We start from the raw sequence: 20,701 nt of genomic DNA, 5'->3' as shown, positions 1-20,701 counted from the left end.
GAGAGGCTGATTGTTGGGCAGTGTGAGCTGAGCATGCGCGGGAGAGGCTGATTGTGGGGCAGTGTGAGCTGAGCATGCATGGGAGAGGCTGATTGTGGAGCAGTGTGAGATGAGCATGCGCGGGAGAGGCTGATTGTGGAGCAGTGTGAGCTGAGCATGCGCGGGAGAGGCTGATTGTGGAGCAGTGTGAGCTGAGAATGTGCGGGAGAGGCTGATTGTGGAGCAGTGTGAGCTGAGCTTGCGTGGGAGAGGCTGATTGTGGAGCAGTGTGAGCTGAGCATGCGCGGGAGAGGCTGAATGTTAGGCAGTGTGAGCTGAGCATGCACGGGAGAGGCTAAGTGTGGAGCAGTGTGAGCTGACCATGCGCGGGAGAGGCTGAATGTTGGGCAGTGTGAGCTGAGCATGCGCGGGAGAGGCTGATTGTGGAGCAGAGTGAGCTGAGTATGCGCGGGAGAGGCTGATTGTTGGGCAGTGTGAGCTGAGCATGCGCGGGAGAGGCTGATTGTTGTGCAGAGTGAGCTGAGCATGCGCGGGAGAGGCTGATTGTGGAGCAGAGTGAGCTGAGCATGCGCGGGAGAGGCTGATTGTGCAGCAGAGTGAGCTGAGCATGCGCGGGAGAGGCTGATTGTTGGGCAGTGTGAGCTGAGCATGGGGAGAGAGGCTGATTGTGGAGCAGTGTGACCTGAGCATGCGCGGGAGAGGCAGATTGTGGAGCAGAGTGAGCTGAGCATGTGCGGGAGAGGCTGAGTGTGGAGCAGAGTGAGCTGAGCATGCGCGGGAGAGGCTGATTGTGCAGCAGAGTGAGCTGAGCATGCGCGGGAGAGGCTGATTGTTGGGCAGTGTGAGCTGAGCATGGGGGGAGAGGCTGATTGTGGAGCAGTGTGACCTGAGCATGCGCGGGAGAGGCTGATTGTTGTGCAGAGTGAGCTGAGCATGCGCGGGAGAGGCTGATTGTTGTGCAGTGTGAGCTGAGCATGGGGAGAGAGGCTGATTGTGGAGCAGTGTGAGCTGAGCATGGGGGGAGAGGCTGATTGTGGAGCAGTGTGAGCTGAGCATGCGCGGGAGAGGCTGATTGTGGAGCAGTGTGAGCTGAGCATGGGGGGAGAGGCTGATTGTGGAGCAGTGTGAGCTGAGTATGCGTGGGAGAGGCTGATTGTGGAGCAGAGTGAGCTGAGCATGCGCGGGAGAGGCTGATAGTTGGGCAGTGTGAGCTGAGCATGCGTGGGAGGGGCTGATTGTTGGGCAGTGTGAGCTGAGCATGTGCGGGAGAGGGTGATTGTGGAGCAGTGTGAGCTCAGTATGCGCGGGAGAGGCTGATTGTTGGGCAGTGTGAGCTGAGCATGCGCGGGAGAGGCTGATTGTTGGGCAGTGTGAGCTGAGCATGCGCGGGAGAGGCTGATTGTTGGGCAGTGTGAGCTGAGCATGTGCGGGAGAGGCTGATTGTTGGGCAGTGTGAGCTGAGCATGTGCGGGAGAGGCTGATTGTGGAGCAGTGTGAGCTGAGCATGGGGGGGAGAGGCTGATTGTGGAGCAGTGTGAGCTGAGCATGCGCGGGAGAGGCTGATTGTTGGGCAGTGTGAGCTGAGCATGTGCGGGAGAGGCTGATTGTGGAGCAGTGTGAGCTGAGCATGCGCGGGAGAGGCTGATTGTGGAGCAGTGTGAGCTGAGCATGCGCGGGAGAGGCTGATTGTTGGGCAGTGTGAGCTGAGCATGCGCGGGAGAGGCTGATTGTGGAGCAGTGTGAGCTGAGCATGCGCGGGAGAGGCTGATTGTTGGGCAGTGTGAGCTGAGCATGCGCGGGAGAGGGTGATTGTGGAGCAGTGTGAGCTCAGTATACGCGGGAGAGGCTGATTGTTGGGCAGTGTGAGCTGAGCATGTGCGGGAGAGGCTGATTGTTGGGCAGAGTGAGCTGAGCATGCGAGGGAGAGACTGATTGTTGGGCAGTTTGAGCTGAGCATGCGCGGGAGAGGCTGATTGTTGGGCAGTGTGAGCTGAGCATGCGCGGGAGAGGCGGATTGTTGGGCAGTGTGACCTGAGCATGCGCGGGAGAGGTTGATTGTTGGGCAGTGTGAGCTGAGCATGCGCGGGAGAGGCTGATTGTGGAGCAGTGTGAGCTGAGCATGCGCGGGAGAGGCTGATTGTGGAGCAGTGTGAGCTGAGCATGCGCGGGAGAGGCTGATTGTGGAGCAGTGTGAGCTGAGCATGCGCGGGAGAGGCTGATTGTGGAGCAGTGTGAGCTGAGCATGTGCGGGAGATGCTGCTGGGAAGCAGTTTGAGCTGAGCATGCGCGGGAGAGGCTGATTGTTGGGCAGTGTGAGCTGAGCATGCGCGGGAGAGGCTGATTGTGGAGCAGTGTGAGCTGAGCATGTGCGGGAGAGGCTGATTGTGGAGCAGTGTGAGCTGAGCATGCGCGGGAGAGGCTGATTGTGGAGCAGTGTGAGCTGAGCATGCGCGGGAGAGGCTGATTGTTGGGCAGTGTGAGCTGAGCATGCGCGGGAGAGGCTGATTGTTGGGCAGTGTGAGCTGAGCATGTGCGGGAGAGGCTGATTGTTGAGCAGTGTGAGCTGAGCATGCGCGGGAGAGGCTGATTGTGGAGCAGTGTGAGCTGAGCATGCGCGGGAGAGGCTGATTGTGGAGCAGTGTGAGCTGAGCATGCGCGGGAGAGGCTGATTGTGGAGCAGTATGAGCTGAGCATGTGCGGGAGAGGCTGAGTATTGGGCAGTGTGAGCTGAGCATGTGCGGGAGAGGCTGATTGTTGGGCAGTGTGAGCTGAGCATGCGCGGGAGAGGCTGATTGTTGGGCAGAGTGAGCTGAGCATGCGCGGGAGAGGCTGATTGTGGAGCAGTGTGAGCTGAGCATGCGCGGGAGAGGCTGATTGTTGGGCAGTGTGAGCTGAGCATGCGCGGGATTGGCTGATTGTGGAGCAGTGTGAGCTGAGCATGCGAGGGAGAGGCTGATTGTGGAGCAGTATGAGCTGAGCATGTGCGGGAGAGGCTGAGTATTGGGCAGTGTGAGCTGAGCATGTGCGGGAGAGGCTGATTGTTGGGCAGTGTGAGCTGAGCATGCGCGGGAGAGGCTGATTGTTGGGCAGAGTGAGCTGAGCATGCGCGGGAGAGGCTGATTGTTGGGCAGTGTGAGCTGAGCATGTGCGGGAGAGGCTGAGTATTGGGCAGTGTGAGCTGAGCATGTGCGGGAGAGGCTGATTGTTGGGCAGTGTGAGCTGAGCATGCGAGGGAGAGGCTGATTGTGGAGCAGTGTGAGCTGAGCATGCGAGGGAGAGGCTGATTGTGGAGCAGTGTGAGCTGAGTATGATGTGACATCGGCCGTCTCCATTTCTCTGCTCCCCTCTCACGCCAGCCTCCCTCCCTCTGTACTTGCTGCACTCCATTCTCTCCGATCCAACCCTAACATTGTCATTAAACCTGCTAACAAGGGTGATGCTATTGTTGTTTGGAGAACTGACCTCTACCGTGCGGAAGCTGAACGCCAACTCTCCAACACCTCCTCCTACCTCCGCCCGGCCCATGACCCCACTAGCAAACATCAAGCCATTGTTTCCAAGACTGTCACTGACCTCATCTCCTCTGGAGTTATTCCCCCCACGGCTTCCAACCTCATAGTTCCCCAACCCCGCACAGCCCGCTTCTACCACCTTCCCAAGATCCACAAACAGGACTGCCCTGGTAGACCCATCGTTTCAGCCTGTTCTTGCCCCACGGAACTTATCTCTTCCTATCTCGACTCTATCTTTTCTCCCCTTGTCCTGTCTCTTCCCACCTACATCCGCGACTCTTCCGACGCCCTCCGCCACTTTAACAGTTTCCTGGCCCCAACCGCTTCCTTTTCACCATGGACGTACAATGCCTCTACACATCCATCCCCCACCAGGATGGCCTGAGGGCGCTCCGCTTCTTCCTTGAACAGAGGCCCAACCAGTCCCCATCCACCACCACCCTCCTCCGCCTAGCTGAACATGTTCTCACGTTGAACAACTTCTCCTTTGACTCCACTCACTTCCTCCAAATCAAAGGTGTTGCTGTGGGATATGTGGAACACTCTTTGTTCCAGTCCTACTTGGGTCCCCTCCCTCACCTCTTTTTCCAGTATACTGATGACTGTATTGGTGCTGTTTCCTGCTCTCACCCTGAACTAGACAATTTAATTCACTTTGCTTCCAATTTCCATAGAGTCAGAGTGTTATACAGCACAGAAACAGGCCCTTCGGCCCATCGCATTCGCGCCGGCCATCAAGCCCTGTCTAATCTAATCCAATTTTCCAGCATTTGGTCCGTAGCGTTGTATGCTATGGCATTTCAAGTGCTCATCCAAATGCTTCTTGAATGTTGTGAGGGTTCCTGCCTCTACCACCCTTTCAGGCAGCGAGTTCCAGATTCCAACCACCCTCTGGGTGAAAAAGTTTTTCCTCAAATCCCCTCTAAACCTCCTGCCCCTTACCTTGAATCTATGCCCCCTTGTTATTGACCCCTCTACTAAGGGGAAAAGTTCCTCTTTATCTACCCTATCTATGCCCCTCATAATTTTGTACACCTCAATCAGGTCCCCCCTCAGCCTTCTCTGCTCCAAGGAAAACAACCCCAGCCTGTCCAGTCTTTCTTCATAGCTGAGGCGCTCCAGCCCAGGTAACATCCTGGTGAATCTTCTCTGCACCCTCTCCAAAGCAATCACATCCTTCCTATAGTGAGGCGACCAGAACTGCACACAGTACTCCAGCTGTGGCCTTACCAGCGTTTTGTACAGCTCCATCATAACCTCCCTGCTCTTATATTCTATGCCTCGGCTAATGAAGGCAAGTATCCCATATGCCTTTTTAACCACCTTATCCACCTGTTCTGCTGCCTTCAGGGATCTATGTACATGCACACCAAGGTCCCTCTGATCCTTTGTCTTTCCTAGGGTCTTACCATCCATTGTGTATTCCCTTGCCTTGTTAGTCCGTCCAAAATGCATCACCTCACACTTTTCAGGGTTAAATTCCATTTGCAACTGTTCCGCCCATCTGACCAACCCATCTATATCGTCCTGTAGCCTGAGGCTTCCCTCCTCGCTATTTACCACCCCACCAATTTTCGTGTCATCTGCGAACTTACTGATCATACCTTTTACATTCACATCCAAATCATTAGTGTAGACCACAAACAGCAAGGGGCCCAACACCGATCCCTGCGGCACCCCACTGGACACAGGCTTCCATTCACAAAAACAACCTTTGACCATCACCCTCTGCCTTCTGCCACTAAGCCAGTTTTGGATCCAATGTGCCAAGGTACCCTGGATCCTTCCCTCACCTTCACATGGTCCATCTCCGACTCTTCCCTTCCCTTCCTCGACTTCTCTGTCTCCATCTCTGGGGATAGGTTATTGACCAACATTCACTACAAGCCCACTGACTCCCACAGCTACCTGGACTACACTTCCTCCCACCCCACCTCCTGTAAAGACTCTATTCCATTCTCCCAGTTTCTCCATCTCTGCCGTATCTGCTCCGACGATGCCACCTTCCACACCAGTGCTTCCAACATGTCTTCCTTTTTCCTCAACCGAGGATTCCCCTCTACTGTGGTTGACACGGCCCTCGACCGTGTCCGTTCTATCTCCCGCACTTCTGCCCTCACCCCTGCCCCTCCCTCGCAGAACCACGATAGGGTTCCCCTTGTCCTCACCTTTCACCCCACCAGCCTCCACATTCAACGGATCATCCTCTGCCATTTCCGCCACCTCCAGCGTGATCCCACCACCAAACACATCTTCCCCTCACCTCCCCTTTCAGCATTCCGTGGGGAACGCTCCCTCCGAGACACCCTGGTCCACTCCTCAATCACCCCCAGCACCTCTTCCCCTTCGCCCGGCACCTTCCCGTGCAAGCGCAGGAGATGCAACACATGCCCTTATACCTCCCCCTTCCCACTGTCCAGGGCCCCAAACACCTCTTCCAGGTGAAACAGCAATTTACTTGTACTTCTTGCAATTTAGAATACTGTATTCGCTGCTCACGATGTAGTCTCCTCTACATTGGGGAGACCAAATGCAGATTGGGTGACCGCTTTGTGGAACACCTCCGTTCAGTCCGTAAGGGGGACCCCGAGCATCCGGTTGCCTGTCACTTTAATTCTTCGCACCATTCCCACTCAGACCTCACCATCCTCGGCCTCTTGCATTGTTCCACAGAAGCTCAGCGTAAGCTTGAGGAACAGCACCTCATAGAAACATAGAAGATAGGAGCAGGAGTAGGCCATTCAGCCCCTCAAGCCAGTTCCGCCATTTAATGAGATCATAGCTGATCATCCAAATTCAGTACCCTGTCCCTGCTTTCTCCCCATATCCCTTGATCCCTTTACCCTTAAGAAATATATCCAACTCCTTCTTGAATATATTTAATGAATTGGCCTCAACTGCCTTCTGCAGTAGAGAATTCCACAGGTTCACCACTCTCTGGGTGAAGAAATTCCTCCTCATCTCTGTCCTAAATGGCTTACCCCTTATCCTTAGACTGTGACCCCTGGTTCTGGACTCCCCTGCCATCGGGAACATCCTTCCTGCATCTAGTCTGTCTAGTCCTGTTAGAATTGTAGAAGTTTCAATGAGATCCCCTCTCATTCTTCTAAACTCTAGCGAATATAAGCCTAATCGACTCAATCTCTCTTTATACGTCATTCCTGCCATCCCAGGTATCAGTCTGGTGAATCTTCGCTGCACTCCCTCCATGGCAAGAACATCCTTCCTCAGATAAGGTGACCAAAACTGCACACAATACTCAAGGTGTGATCTCACCAAGGCCCTGTACAACTGCAGCAAGGCATCCTCGCTCCTGCACTCAAACCCTCTCGCTATGAAGGCCAACATACCATTTGACTTCTTAACTGCCTGCACCTGCATGCTTACCTTCAGCGACTGGTGCACAAGGACACCCAGGTCTTGTTGCACTTCCCCTTTTCTCAATCTATTGCAGTTCAGATAATAATCTGTCTTGCTGTTTTTGCCACCAAAGTGGATAACCTCGCATTTATCCACATTATACTGCATCTGCTATGCTTCTGCCCAATCACCCAACCTGTCCAAATCATACTGGAGTTTTCGATTAGGCACTTTACAGCCCTCTGGACTCAACATAGAGTTCAACAATTTCAGATCATAACCTCGGCCCCTATCATCATATATATATTTTTTATCCACACTTTTTATTTGTGCCTTCTTTTCTTCTCTCCCACATGGCAGCTGTCTTTCATTCTGCCAGTGCAATTCACACTTCATCTAGAGCCATCCTTTGTTTCTTAACCTGTCCCATTACCATCTCCTCTTGCCTTGAATATCTCTTAATGTCTCTTTAATTCTCCTGCCTTCCATCCTCTCACAGACCTTCCGTTTTGTTCTTTCATCCCCTCCCCCATTTCCCAGCCCCTAAACTTGCTTTAAAATCTGTTCCATTTGCTGCTTTTTTCCGGTTCTGTCGAAAGGTCATCGAACTGAAGCGTTAACTCTGTTTCTCTCTTCACAGATGCTGCCTAACCTGAGTTTTTCCAGCATTTCCTGTTTTTATCCCTGAGCGCTCTCACCTGATACGTCAGCGGCTGCTGCCAAGGTCTGCGCATGCGCAACGACACTGCCCGGGTGATTGACGGGAGCTCCGCACCAATAGGAAGAGTGGGGCGGGCCTGGAGGACGGCGCGGGCGGCGGGTTCTACAACCAATCGGAGTGTGCGAAGGGCGGGACCTTTAAACCTGCACAATAGAAGGTGAGCTAAGCATGCGCGGGAGTGGCTGATTGTTGGGCAGTGTGAGCTGAGCATGCGCGGGAGAGGCTGATTGTTGGGCCGTGTGAGCTGAGCATGCGCGGGAGAGGCTGATTGTTGGGCAGTGTGAGCTGAGCATGCGCAGGTGGCGAGGCTGATGGTTGGGCAGTGTGAGCTGAGCATGCGCAGGTGGCGAGGCTGATGGTTGGGCAGTGTGAGTTGAGCATGCGCGGGTGGCGAGGCTGCAGCAGGTCAGAGGGAGGCGGGTTAATGAACACCAGGGGGACGCGGGCTTCACACATCCCGAGTGCGGCCCCAGGCCCGATTATAAGACCAGTGAACATTATCCGCCTCCACCCGCGGGTTCCCGTTTCACTCCGGCCCGAATCACAACAAAACGCCAAACTCCGGCACAGACAGGAAGTGAGTCAGGGAGCGTCTGTAAATGGAGGAGAAATACTGACTGATCAGGGAGCGTCTGTAAATGGAGGAGAAGTGGAGATTGGTCAGGGAGCGTCTGTAAATGGAGGAGAAATGGAGACTGGTCAGGGAGTGTTTGTAAATGAAGGGGAAATGGTGACTGATTAGGGAGTGTCGAGAAATGGAGGCTGGTCAGGGAGCGTCTGTAAATGGAGGCGAAATGGGGACTGGTCAGGGAGCGTCTGTAAATGGAGGAGAAATAGAAACTGGTCGGGGAGCGTTTGTAAATGGAGGAGAAATGGAAACTGGTCGGGGAGCGTCTGTAAATGGAGGTGAAGTGGTGACTGGTCAGGGAGTGTCTGTAAATGGAGGAGAAATGGTGACTGGTCAGGGAGTGTCTGTAAATGGAAGGAGAAATGGTGACGGGTCAGGGAACGTCTGTAAATGGAGGAGAAATGGAGACTGGTCAGGGAGCATCTGTAAATGGAGGAGAAATGGAGACTGGTCAGGGAGCGTCTGTAAATGGAGGAGAAATGGAGACTTGTTAGGGAGCGTCTGTAAATGGAGGAGAAATGGAGACTGGTCAGGGGGCGTCTGTAAATGGAGGAGAAATGGAGACTGGTCAGGGAGCGTCTGTAAATGGAGGAGAAATGGAGACTTGTCAGGGAGCATCTGTAAATGGAGGAGAAATGGAGACTGGTCAGGGAGCGTCTGTAAATGGAGGAGAAATGGAGACTTGTTAGGGAGTGTCTGTAAATGGAGCAGAAATGGAGACGTCAGGGAGCGTGTGTAAATGAAGGAGAAATGGTGACTGGTCAGGGAGCGTCTGTAAATGGAGGAGAAATGGAGACTAGTCAGGAAGCGTCCTTCACCTAAACTGAGAAATATTACACAGAGACAGTTTATAGGGAGGGACTGAGTGTGGGAAAGGGGGTTTTAGAAGTCCGGAATTAAAATGAAAATATTGTCAAAATGAAAATATTGTCACGATTAAATTAGATTTAGAATGAAATTCTAAACACAAGACAGATTTTCTTTATTTCATGCATACATGACCTGCCGTTGTTATTTCAGATTTCCAGCATTCGCAGTATTTTGCCATTGTATGTTTACATAGAGGCTGCTAGATTCTGAATTAAAAGACTAACTGCCCAGAAACTCTAGAATTGAAGCTTTTTTTCAATTCCTCCTTGGCCTCACCCCTCCCTATCTCTGTAACCTCCTCCAGCCCTACAACCCTCCCAGATTGCTGCGCTCCTCCAATTCTGGCCTCTTGCACGTCCCCAGTTTTAATCGCTCCACCATTGGAGGCCGTGCCTTCAGCTACTGGGCCCTAAGCTCTGGAATTCGTTCCCCCAAACTCCCCGACTCTCTTTCCTCTTTTAAGCCGCTCCTTAAAACCGACCTCTTTTGCGCTAATATCTCCTTATGCGGTTTGGTGTCAAATTTTGTTTGATAATGCTCCTGTGAAGCACCTTGGGACATGTTACTATGTTAAAGGTGCTACATAAATGCAAGTTGTTGTTATTCTCTACACAGAGACCTTCCCTGTTGGAGAGGTCCATAAACATCATTGTGCTGTCTAGGCAACGGGCAAAGCCATCTGTCTTAACTATCAATTTAAGAAGTTTATAGTTCCAATTAACTCCTGAGGCACAACACTCAATTGTGGGAAGAAAATATACTGAAGGAGCTGTTAGTTACAAAAACAATCTGCCAAGCCTATGTCTACGGAAGATCGAGTTAGAGCGAGCACATCTGTAAAAGGAATGCAGCTGGAAGTAATATTCCTTGCAGTTCGATGGAGGCCTTTTGTTAGTTCATTAATTGTAAGATTAGTTTGAGGTTGTTTGTTCTGTAACTTTCCTTCAGCAGGATGATCTGATTGACAGATGTAACAAGAATCACGCAGGCTCTACTTTTCGGGCCTGAATAGAGGGGCAGTTAGCAGCTTAGTTGAGAGTCCGAACCCCGGGGATAAGAAAGCTGACTGCTGCAGTCAAGGTGGAACATCTTGTGGTGCCTCCCAGATCTGCTAACTATTGGTCTGCTCAGTTGGTGGACACTGCCTGTCAGAAGAACTTTACTACACAACTATAATATTGTATGAATATCATAATTAGTATTTGTTTGTAGAATCTGTTATATGAGGAAAATTTTCACAGCGGGGAGTAACCTGGAGAGACATAAGGACACCTGCACCACGGAGAAACCATGGAAATGTGAGGACTGTGGGAAAGGATTCAATTACCCGTCTGAGCTGGAAATTCATCGGCGCAGTCACACCGGGGAGAGACCGTTCACCTGCTCCGTGTGTGGGAAGGGAGTCACTCATTCATGGAACCTCACTGAACACCAGCGCATTCACACCGGGGAGAGGCCATTCACCTGCTTCGTGTGTGGGAAGGGATTTACTTGTTCAAAAAACCTCACAACACCAGCGCATTCACACCGGGGAGAGGCCATTCACCTGCTCCGTGTGTGGGAAGGGATTCACAGAGTCTGCCAACCTCACTGCACACCAACTTGTTCACACTGATAAGAGATCATTTAAATGTTCTGACTGTGAGAAGACCTTTAAAAGCAGAAATTCTTTGCTGGCACACCAACGCACTCACACAGAGGAAAGGCCATTCACCTGCTCTGTGTGTGCGAAGGGATTTGATCGTTCATTCAATCTTGCTGGCACACCAACGCACTCACACAGAGGAAAGGCCATTCACCTGCTTGGTGTGTGGGAAGGGATTCACTCAGTCATCCAAACTGCTGACACACCAGCGAGTTCACAACTGACTGCAGGGGTTGGATTCTGCTGTTATTACTGCTGTTAATCACATTCAGGACTGAACCATGTTCATTCTGATAATTGGGGTTTGTTTCTGATGTTAATAACTCCCTAACTGGGCTGGAGTTTAATCTTCTGGATATATGCCAAATAAATCAGCTTTGTTTCCAACACACAATGTGTCGAGTCCTTGATTTCTCCAAGATAAGAGACTAATTGATGTCCTGTTACCGACTGCTCCATTTTTGGGCCTTTTCTCCTTTCTAACTCTAGATTATTTCAGTTCTCATACCTTCGGTTACTCTCATGGACAAGTCCCAGCTCGCCATACATTCCAGAGTGCCTCTCCTAGCCTTGGTATCCAGGGAAGGTATCGGTAACATACCCGGGATCACTAAACACAAAACCCAGTCTGTTAATCACTTTCAGCTACTGGGCTTAGCGTCTGACCCACAGCATCTCTCTCACCTTTGATGTGTGAATAGAGCATCACGCCACAGAACCTGGTTTAAATTTTAATGAACTCAGGAAATGTATTTCACAGAAGATCAACAAGGAAACACATCACGGCCCAATAATCCAGCTCTACATTCACAAGAGGAAGTCTGTTATCTAACTCCTCGAGTGGACAAAATAAAGAAAGATCCCAAATGTAAGGGGCCCTCGAATACTTTAATACCTTTCAAAGCGTGACCTTCTTACTCTAGAATTCCCCATCCCTGTGGGAGTTGATATTGGTCAGTTTGCTCAGATGGTTGGTGCATGGTGCTAATAACGCCGATGTCGCGGGTTCAATCCCCGTCCTGATGAGCTACGCTGTTTCGGCACGGGCTTGACGGGCCGAATGGCCTCCTTCTGTGCTGTAACCATTGATTCTCTGGTCAAAATCTGCTAATTGGAAATTTCTCACTGATTTTTCTGATTTGAATTTCAAGCTGACCAGTTCCTTCACTCACAGAATCTCCAAGGGGACTTTGATTTAAACAGCTCTCCCCTCTTTTATATCCGGGATTAGAGTTACTGGGAAATTGAATACATAAACATAGAAGATAGGAGCAGGAGTAGGCCATTCGGCCCCTCGAGCCTACTCCGCCATTTAATGCGATCATGGCTGATCATCCAAATTCATTACTCTGTCCCTGCTTTCTCCCCATACCCCTTGATCCCTTTAGCCTTAAGAAATATATCTAACTCCTTCTTGAATATATTTAATGAATTGGCCTCAACTGCCTTTTGTGGTAGAGAATTCCACAGGTTCACCACTCTCTGGGTGAAGAAATTCCTCATCTCTGTCCTAAATGGCTTATCCCTTATCTTTAGATTGCGACTCCTGGCTCTGGACTCCCCTGCCATCGGGAACATCCTTCCTGCATCTAGTCTGTCTAGTCCTGTTAGAATTTTATATGTTTCAATGAGATCCCCTCTCATTCTTCTAAACTCCAGTGAATATACGCCCAATCGACCCAATCTCTCCTCATACGTCATTCCTGCCATCCCACGTATCAGTCTGGTGAATCTTCGCTGCACTCCCTCCATGGCAAGAACATCCTTCCTCAGATAAGGTGACTAAATTCAATTCAATTCAAATCGCTTTATTGGCATGATAAGGTACATCTTATGTTGCCAAAGCATCGAAAAACATTTATGATTGAACACATAAACGCCGATCTATCCATACAGTGTATAAACAGATATATCCCTGAGTGTATAAATATACATTCGTATGATTTGTATATACTCTTCTTAGGTTTAATGGTTGTCCCTCTGTTTATGGCAAGCTGTAACATAGTGTGCCGCTAAGGTTACACAATTTCTCTGTTCCCCTAGTAGCTATGGGAGTTTCTAAAACAGCACACAATACTCAAGGTGTGGTCTCACCAAGGCCCTGTACAACTGCAACAAGACATCCTTGTTCCTGTACTCGAATCCTCTCGCTATGAAGGCCAACATACCATTTGCCTTCTTAACCGCCTGCTGCACCTACATGCTTACCTACAGTGACTGGTGCACAAGGACACCTAGGTCTCGTTGCACTTCCCCTTCTCCCAATCTGTTGCCGTTCAGATAATAATCTGCCTTCCTGTTTTTGCCACCGAAGTGGATAACCTCGCATTTATCCACTTTATACTGCATCTGCCCAATCGCCCAACCTGTCCAAGTCATCCTGGAGTTACTCAGCATCCTCCTCACAGCACACACGCCCACCCAGCTTTGTGTTGTCTGCAAACTTGGAGATATTACATCTAGTTCCCTCGTCCAGATCATTAATATATATTGTGAATAGCTGGGGTCCTAGCACCAATCCCTGCGGTATCCCACTAGTCACTGCTTGCCACTCAGAAAAAGACCCATTTACTCCAACTCTTTTCTTCCTGTCTGCCAACCAGTTCTCTATCCAAGTCAGTACCTTACCCCCAACCCCATGTGCTTTAACTTTACACGCTAATCTCTTATGCAGGACCTTATCGTAAGCCTTCTGAAAGTCCAAATACACCACATCCACTGGTTCTCCCTTATCTATTCTACCAGTTACATCCTCAAAAAATTCCAGTAGATTAGTCAAGCACGATTTACCTTTTGTAAATCCATGTTGACTTTGTCCGATCCTGTCACTGTTTTCCAAGTGCTCTGCTATTACATCTTTTATAATGGACTCTAGCATTTTCCCCACTACCGATGTCAGGCTTACCGGTCTATAATTTCCCGTTTTCTCTCTACCACCTTTTTTGAATAGTGGTGTTACATTAACTACCCTCCAATCCATGGGAACTGTTCCAGAGTCTATAGAATTTCGGAAGAAATAACTGACCACTCAAATTTAAAAGGGCCCGTCAGTGATATACAGACTGAACCAATCACACAGCTCTGGGTCAGATTGAATTATTCCTCTCTCCACCCTGTAACCGATTAAACTTGTAACACTGGGGCTGAAATTTCATTTCCGTGTGCTGGGGGTGCAGGCAGTGCTGGGCACAGAGGGAGCAGCAAAGCGGGTTCAGAGTGGGCACAGTGGGCCTGCCCTTGACCTGGGTTTTACTGGGGCACAAGCTCATTGCCAACGCATGGATTACAATTCTGGGACTGTACATGGGGATTCTAACCCTGGGACTGTACTTGGGGATTCTAACCCTGGGACTGTGCATGGGCATTCTAACCCTGGGACTGTACACGGGGATTCTAACCCTGGGACTGTACATGGGGATTCTAACCCTGGGACTGTACATGGGGATTCTAACCCCAGGACAGTACATGGGGATTCTAACCCTGGGACTGTACATGGGGATTCTAACCCTGGGACTATACATGGGAATTCTAACCCCAGGACAGTACATGGGGATTCTAACCCTGGGACTGTACATGGGGATTCTAACCCTGCGTCTGTACATGGGGATTCCAACCCTGGGACTGTACATGGGGATTCTAACCCTGGGACTGTACATGGGGATTCTAACCCTGGGACTGTACATGGGGATTCTAACCCTGGGACTGTACTTGGGGATTCTAACCCTGGGACTGTACATGGGGATTCTAACCCTGGGACTGTACATGGGGATTCTAACCCTGGGACTGTACTTGGGGATTCTAACCCTGGGACTGTACATGGAGATTCTAACCCTGGGACTGTACATGGGGATTCTAACCCTGGGACTGTACATGGGGATTCTAACCCTGGGATTGTACATGGGGATTCCAACCCTGGGACTGTACATGGGGATTCTAACCCTGGGACTGTACTTGGGGATTCTAACCCTGGGACTGTACATGGGGATTCCAACCCTGCGACTGTACTTGGGGATTCTAACCCTGGGACTGTACATGGGGATTCCGACCCTGGGACTGTACAGGGGGATTCTAACCCTGGGACTATTTTTTATTCGCTTATAAGATCTGGGTGTTGCTCGCCTTTATTGCCCATTCCTAGATGCCCTTGAGAAGGTGGTGGTGAGCCGCCTTCTTGAACTGCTGCAGTCCGTGTAGTGAAGGTGCTCCCGCAGTGCTGTTAGGGAGGGAGTTCCAGGATTTTGACCCAGCAACGATGAAGTATTGGTGATACATTTCCATGTCGGGATGGTGTGTGACTTGGAGGGGAACTTGGAGGTGGTGGTGTTCCCATGCACCTGCTGCCCTTGTCCTTCTAGATGGAAGAGGTCGTGGGCTTGGGAGGTTTTGTCGAAGAAGCCTTGGCGAGTTGCTGTAGTGCATCTTGTAGATGGTACACACTGCAGCCATGGTATGCCGGTGGTGGAGTGAGTGAATGTTTAAGGTGGTGGATTGGGTGCCAATCAAGCAGGCTGCTTTGCCCTGGATGGTTTCGAGCTTCTTGAGTCTTGTTGGAGCTGCACTCACCCAGGCAAGTGGAGAGTATTCCATCACACTCCTTACTTGTGCCTTGTAAATGGTAGAAAGGCTTTGGGGACTCAGGATTTAATTTTAATTTGGAGTTGATTGTTTGCGCCCCTTTAAAAAGGGGGCCCTCTCAGTAATGTGACATCGATTGATGACAATGTCATTCTAATTGGCACTTTAAAAGAGTCAAACATCCTTTCGTGCCTCCCAGGCTTGGCAATTATCAAAGTCTGAGTTCATGGATACAGCTTGTTAGATTATGAGTCTTGCTATATAACTATAATATTGTAAGAATATTACAAGAAGTATTCCTTTGTAGCATCTCCCATATGAATATTTTGCACTCATTTAGTAAAGGAGTTGTATTGTCGTAGAATCTTCATATTAAAATAAAACCTGTGCTCAGGGGGATTAAGGTGTGTGGAGTGTTTCATTGGAGATCTCAAACTCAACTAGGAATAGCGTAAAAGCTCATGAGGATTGTAAACAACTTCAGTCTGACATACACTGGAGATTGGAGTCAGTGACTGTGGGGCTGGTTTATATCAGACAGGAGGAGATTGGTGTCAGTGACTGTGGGGCTGGTTTACATCAGACAGGAGGAGATTGGTGTCAGTGACTGGGGTTGGTTTATATCAGACAGGAGGAGATTGGTGTCAGTGACTGTGGGGTTGGATTATATCAGACAGGAGGAGATTGGTGTCAGTGACTGTGGGGTTGGTTTATATCAGACAGGAGGAGATTGGTGTCAGTGACTGTGGGGCTGGTTTATATCAGACAGGAGGAGATTGGTGTCAGTGACTGGGGTTGGTTTATATCAGACAGGAGGAGGTTGGTGTCAGTGACTGTGGGGCTGGTTTATATCAGACAGGAGGAGATTGGTGTCAGTGACTGTGGGGCTGGTTTATATCAGACAGGAGGAGATTGGTGTCAGTGACTGTGGGGTTGGTTTATATCAGACAGTAGATTAGTGTAAGTCTAATGACATCTCCTGCAAGGTCTTGCCCTGTGAAAATTGTACTGGATAGTCGGGAATGTGAGTAATGGGAATCTCCTGTGTAAATAATTACAGAATCACAGCCTCCTTATCATTCACAGAGGGATTTTTACTCAACCTCTAACCCGTGCTGTACCTGCCCTGGGATTGGTTTATGGGGACAGTGTAGAGGGAGCTTTACTCTGTATCTAACCCATGCTGTACCTGCCCTGGGAGTGTTTGATGGGACAGTGTAGAGGGAGCTTTACTCTGTATCTAACCCGTGCCGTACCTGCCCTGGGAATGTTTGATGGGACAGTGTAGAGGGAGCTTTACACTTGTGGTGTATGTAACCTGTTCCACCTTAAGAGAACTACCTTAAGAGATGTACTACTTTCTCTTGGCTGCTGTATACTGTAATACTGTAATACCGGTGGTGACCACACCGGTATATAAGTGTTGTGCAAGGATTTGCTGGGCAGTTCAGCCCTGACCTTCGAATAGTAAAGACCTGTTAAAAGTTATTCTTGTTGTCTGTGTCCAGTGATTGATCCTAAACCTAACTGGGACATACAGACTCAACAACACTGTATCTAACCCATGCTGTACCTGCCCTGGGAGTGTTTGATGGGACAGTGTAGAGGGAGCTTTACTCTGTATCTAACCCGTGCTGTACCTGCCCTGGGAGTGTTTGATGGGGCAGTGTAGAGGAAGCTTTACTCTGTATCTAACCCGTGCTGTAGCTGACTGGAGATAGTTTGATGGGACTCAATGATCACAACATTTAACCCAAAGATGATAGAATATAAACCCATCAGCTTCTTAATAGAGTATGAAGGTTGGTGACACTGGACACTTGAACCAGCAAATTAATAGGACAAGTTGTTAGCCAGAATCTTATACTCCTATGTCTTTGCTCCTCTATTCCTTTCAAAGTTTTACCTATTCATGTAAATTTCCTACATTTTTCTTCCTCCTAAAATCTATCACCTCACATATCTCCAGTCTGAACATTCATTAACCACTACTCTCTCTTTTCTACCAGGCCTCTGGATTACTAGCCCAGTGACATTACCACTATGCTACCGATCTCTTGTGCCTCATATACCCAAGCTGAGATCATTTCTTTACATTAAGATCAGTGATCCCAACACTGACCCTGGGGGACACCACTGTTTACATCCCTCCAGTCTGAACACCCATTAACCACTACTCTCTGTTTTCTGCCCTTTACCCAACTTCCTATCCACGCTGCTCCACTCCCTTTAATACCGTGAGCCTTAATTTGATCAACAAGCCTCCCGTCCGGCACCTTATCAAACACCTTTAGACAATCCATCTCCACAACATCCACTGCATTTCCTTTCTCACTACAGTGTGTTATTTCCTGAAATAATCCCTGCTGTCTGTCCTGAATGAATCCATTTCACTACCAAATGTTGCAATGTTTGCTCCACCGAACAGGGTTTCATCTGTTTAAAGCCACAACAGAAAGGTCCAGTTTTCTCCGGGAGTTTGAGAGAAATCAGCTTTGAAAATGATGCAGAGTTTCAGCCAATGAGGGAGCTCCGGGCTGAGCCCCGCCCACTGGGTGCCACAAGCCCCGCCCCTCATACACTCCGATTGGTTGGAGGATCCACCACCGGCTCGGTCCTCCAGCCCCGCCCCGCTCTTCCTATTGGTCCAAAGCTCCCGTCAATCACCCGGGCAGTGTGAGCTGAGCATGCACGGGCGGCGGTGGCGACTGTGGGTGAGGCAGCAGGTGAGAGATGGATGGAGGGAGGATGCAAAACAGGACTAATGCTGCCGAGCTCAGCTCTCCATGTCTCTCCAGTGGCTGAAGGGTCTGTGACCCTGTCAGGGACGCCCCTGCCACAGGACTCAATACCCACCCCCTCCACCACTGGTGCACTGTGTCTGCAGTGTGTACGGTCTACAAGATGGCCAGGCAGCAGAATGGATGGAAAGATCGCAACAAACTCCCCTTAACTCCAACCCTCTGATTTCTGTCTTGTACCCATCTTTCCATCCATTCTGCTGCCTGGCCCTTCACTCCACATGGCCTGACCTGGGTCATCTTGTCGATGTTACATACTGTTTTTGGATAGCAAGCTGATTACAAAACAGGAAACAGAGAGTAGGGGTTGGGAGTAGCTACTCAGACTGGCAAAGGGTGGGAAGTGGTGTTCCACAGGGATCGGTGCTGGGATCACTGTTGTTCATAAACGATTTGGACTCGGGAATCAGAGGTACAATTTCAAAGTTTTTCGATAACACCAAATTGGGAGGTAGAGTTAATACTGAGGAAGACAAAATGCAAGAAGACATTAATAAATTTCAGAATGGGTGTGTAATTAGAAAATGAATTTCACTATAGATCAGTGTGAGGTGGTGTGTTTTGGTGGGAAGAAGAAGGATGCCACACACTACTTGGACAAGGGGGTGAAATTGGGTTGCTTTGTGCCTCCCGCGATATTCAGCGGGAGGTTAGCGGCGGCGGTAGCCGGTAGCACCCCGTGGCACTGCACCACCGGCAATGACGTCATCGCCATGCACAGCACCCCGGCTGCAAACTTGGGTTGCGACCACTGACCTATCGCCGGACGATATGTCCGACGGCATCAGGGGTCGTTCCTGCAGCTGCAGCGGCGCTACTTAAAAGGCAGGTGTCGGGCGGCAACTTTTTATTTTGGCCGACTGCCAGCACCTTCCCCCTTCTCCTTTCTTCTTCGGGGTGCCGGCTGCGATCGCTCAGTCCGGTGCTCCTCTTGATCCGACACCCCGCTCCCCGGTGGTCCAGCAGGGCCCCGGTGTGCGCAGTGCTAGGCCCCTCCCCTTTAATCGGGGAGGGAGGTCTGCTATGATGCGGTGCTATGTGCCGATGGGCATGGCGTTGTTGCACGAAGTGCCGTGAAATTCACTGGTAGTGCCTCAAGAGGGAGGGGAGCGCTTCCAGTAGCACCCTGCCTCGTGCCTGGGGCGCTACCACTGAATTTAATGCGCAGGGGCGCTAACTTTTTTGAGGCGCTTAAATTAGGGGGCGCCACCGAATTTTTCCCCCTAAGAGTCTAAATGGGCTGGAGGAGCAGAGGGATCCAGGGATACAGATACAGAAATCACTAAAAGTAGCGACACAGGTTAATAAGGCCATTAAAAATAAAGCACTGGGGTACATTCCTGAAGGAGCCTTCTGTTCCGTGCCTAGGAGCTCTAAAGCATGGCAGAGAGCGGCTGGAACACGTTTCTCACATGCCTCAACATTAACCCACATGGAGCCTTTGCCGACAGTGAGGAGAGACGAGAAAGACCAAAGTGCCATTTGCCCCTCTCAGTGTGGCCCTGAAGGACTGTGTCCAGGCTAAAGTTCTGTTCCCACCGTACGATCCTCCCCCGGATTGACCTTTCTGAGCTCCAGTCAGGTGATGCTAAACACTCAGATGGGAAAGACAAAAATCTACAACAATGTGTTTAAAACAAAGCTGATTTATTTGACATATATCCAGAATATTAAACTCCAGCCCAGTTACAGGAGTTATCAACATCAGCAGAAACAAACCCTAACTGTCAGAATGGTTCAGTCCTGGGTGTGATTAATAGCAGCAATAACAGCAGAATCCAACCCCTGCAGTCACTTGTGAACTCACTGGTGTGTCAGCAGGCTGGATAATTGAGTGAACCCCTTCCCACACATGGAGCAGGTGAACGGTCTCTCCCCAGTGTGAACTTGTTGGTGTCTCAGCAGATGTTTTTTGCTTTTAAATCTCTTCTCACAGTCAGAACATTTAAAAGGTCTCTTATCAGTGTGAACAAGTTGGTGTTCCTGCAGGTGGGATGAATTAGTGAATCCCCTCCCACACACGGAGCAGGTGGAAGACCTCTCCCCAGTATGAACTCGCTGGTGTGTCAGCAGGTTGGATGAATTTGTGAATCTGTTTCCACACACGGAACATTTGTTCCACAGGCCGGTGATATTCAGATCTGATGAGTCGAGTGATTCTCAGATCTTGACGTGATGTTTGGTTTGAGCTTACCGTCTGTAAATCCTCCCCTTCTAATAGCCTGTAAAATTAATTTAAAACAGGGAGTGTGAGAGAGAATCCACAAGAAAACAAAGGCAGGTTGTGAAATTGAGCTCAATGAATCTGGTCATTTGTGGGGCCGGCACCAGAAAAACTGACCATGAAAGCTGCCGGATTGTCATAAAAACCCAACTGGTTCACTAATGTCCCTCAGGGAAGGGAATCCGCCACCTGGTCTGGGACTACACAAGACTCTGGCCTCTATGGGAGGAGAGAGAGAGAGGTGGGAGGGGGAGGGGGTGAAGGAAAGGAACTTTATACACCTGCAACTCGACCAGAACTTTGACAGAACCTCCAAAACCCGCAACCTCCAGCACCTAGAAGGACAAAGGCAGAAGGTGTAGGGG

General features: G+C 50.0%; 1 pseudogene; it reads left to right on the top strand.

The window, feature by feature from the left end:
• The first annotated feature begins 7,807 nt into the window (after positions 1-7,807).
• LOC147118681 (uncharacterized) overlaps positions 7,808-20,701 on the top strand; it is a 109,384-nt pseudogene continuing 96,490 nt past the window's right edge.

The sequence above is a fragment of the Somniosus microcephalus genome, chromosome 4 (genome assembly GCF_052327205.1).
Source record: "Somniosus microcephalus isolate GS21.2 chromosome 4, FLI_Smic_1.0, whole genome shotgun sequence".
Classification (NCBI taxonomy): domain Eukaryota; kingdom Metazoa; phylum Chordata; class Chondrichthyes; order Squaliformes; family Somniosidae; genus Somniosus; species Somniosus microcephalus.
This window is presented reverse-complemented; position numbering and strand designations above follow the sequence as displayed.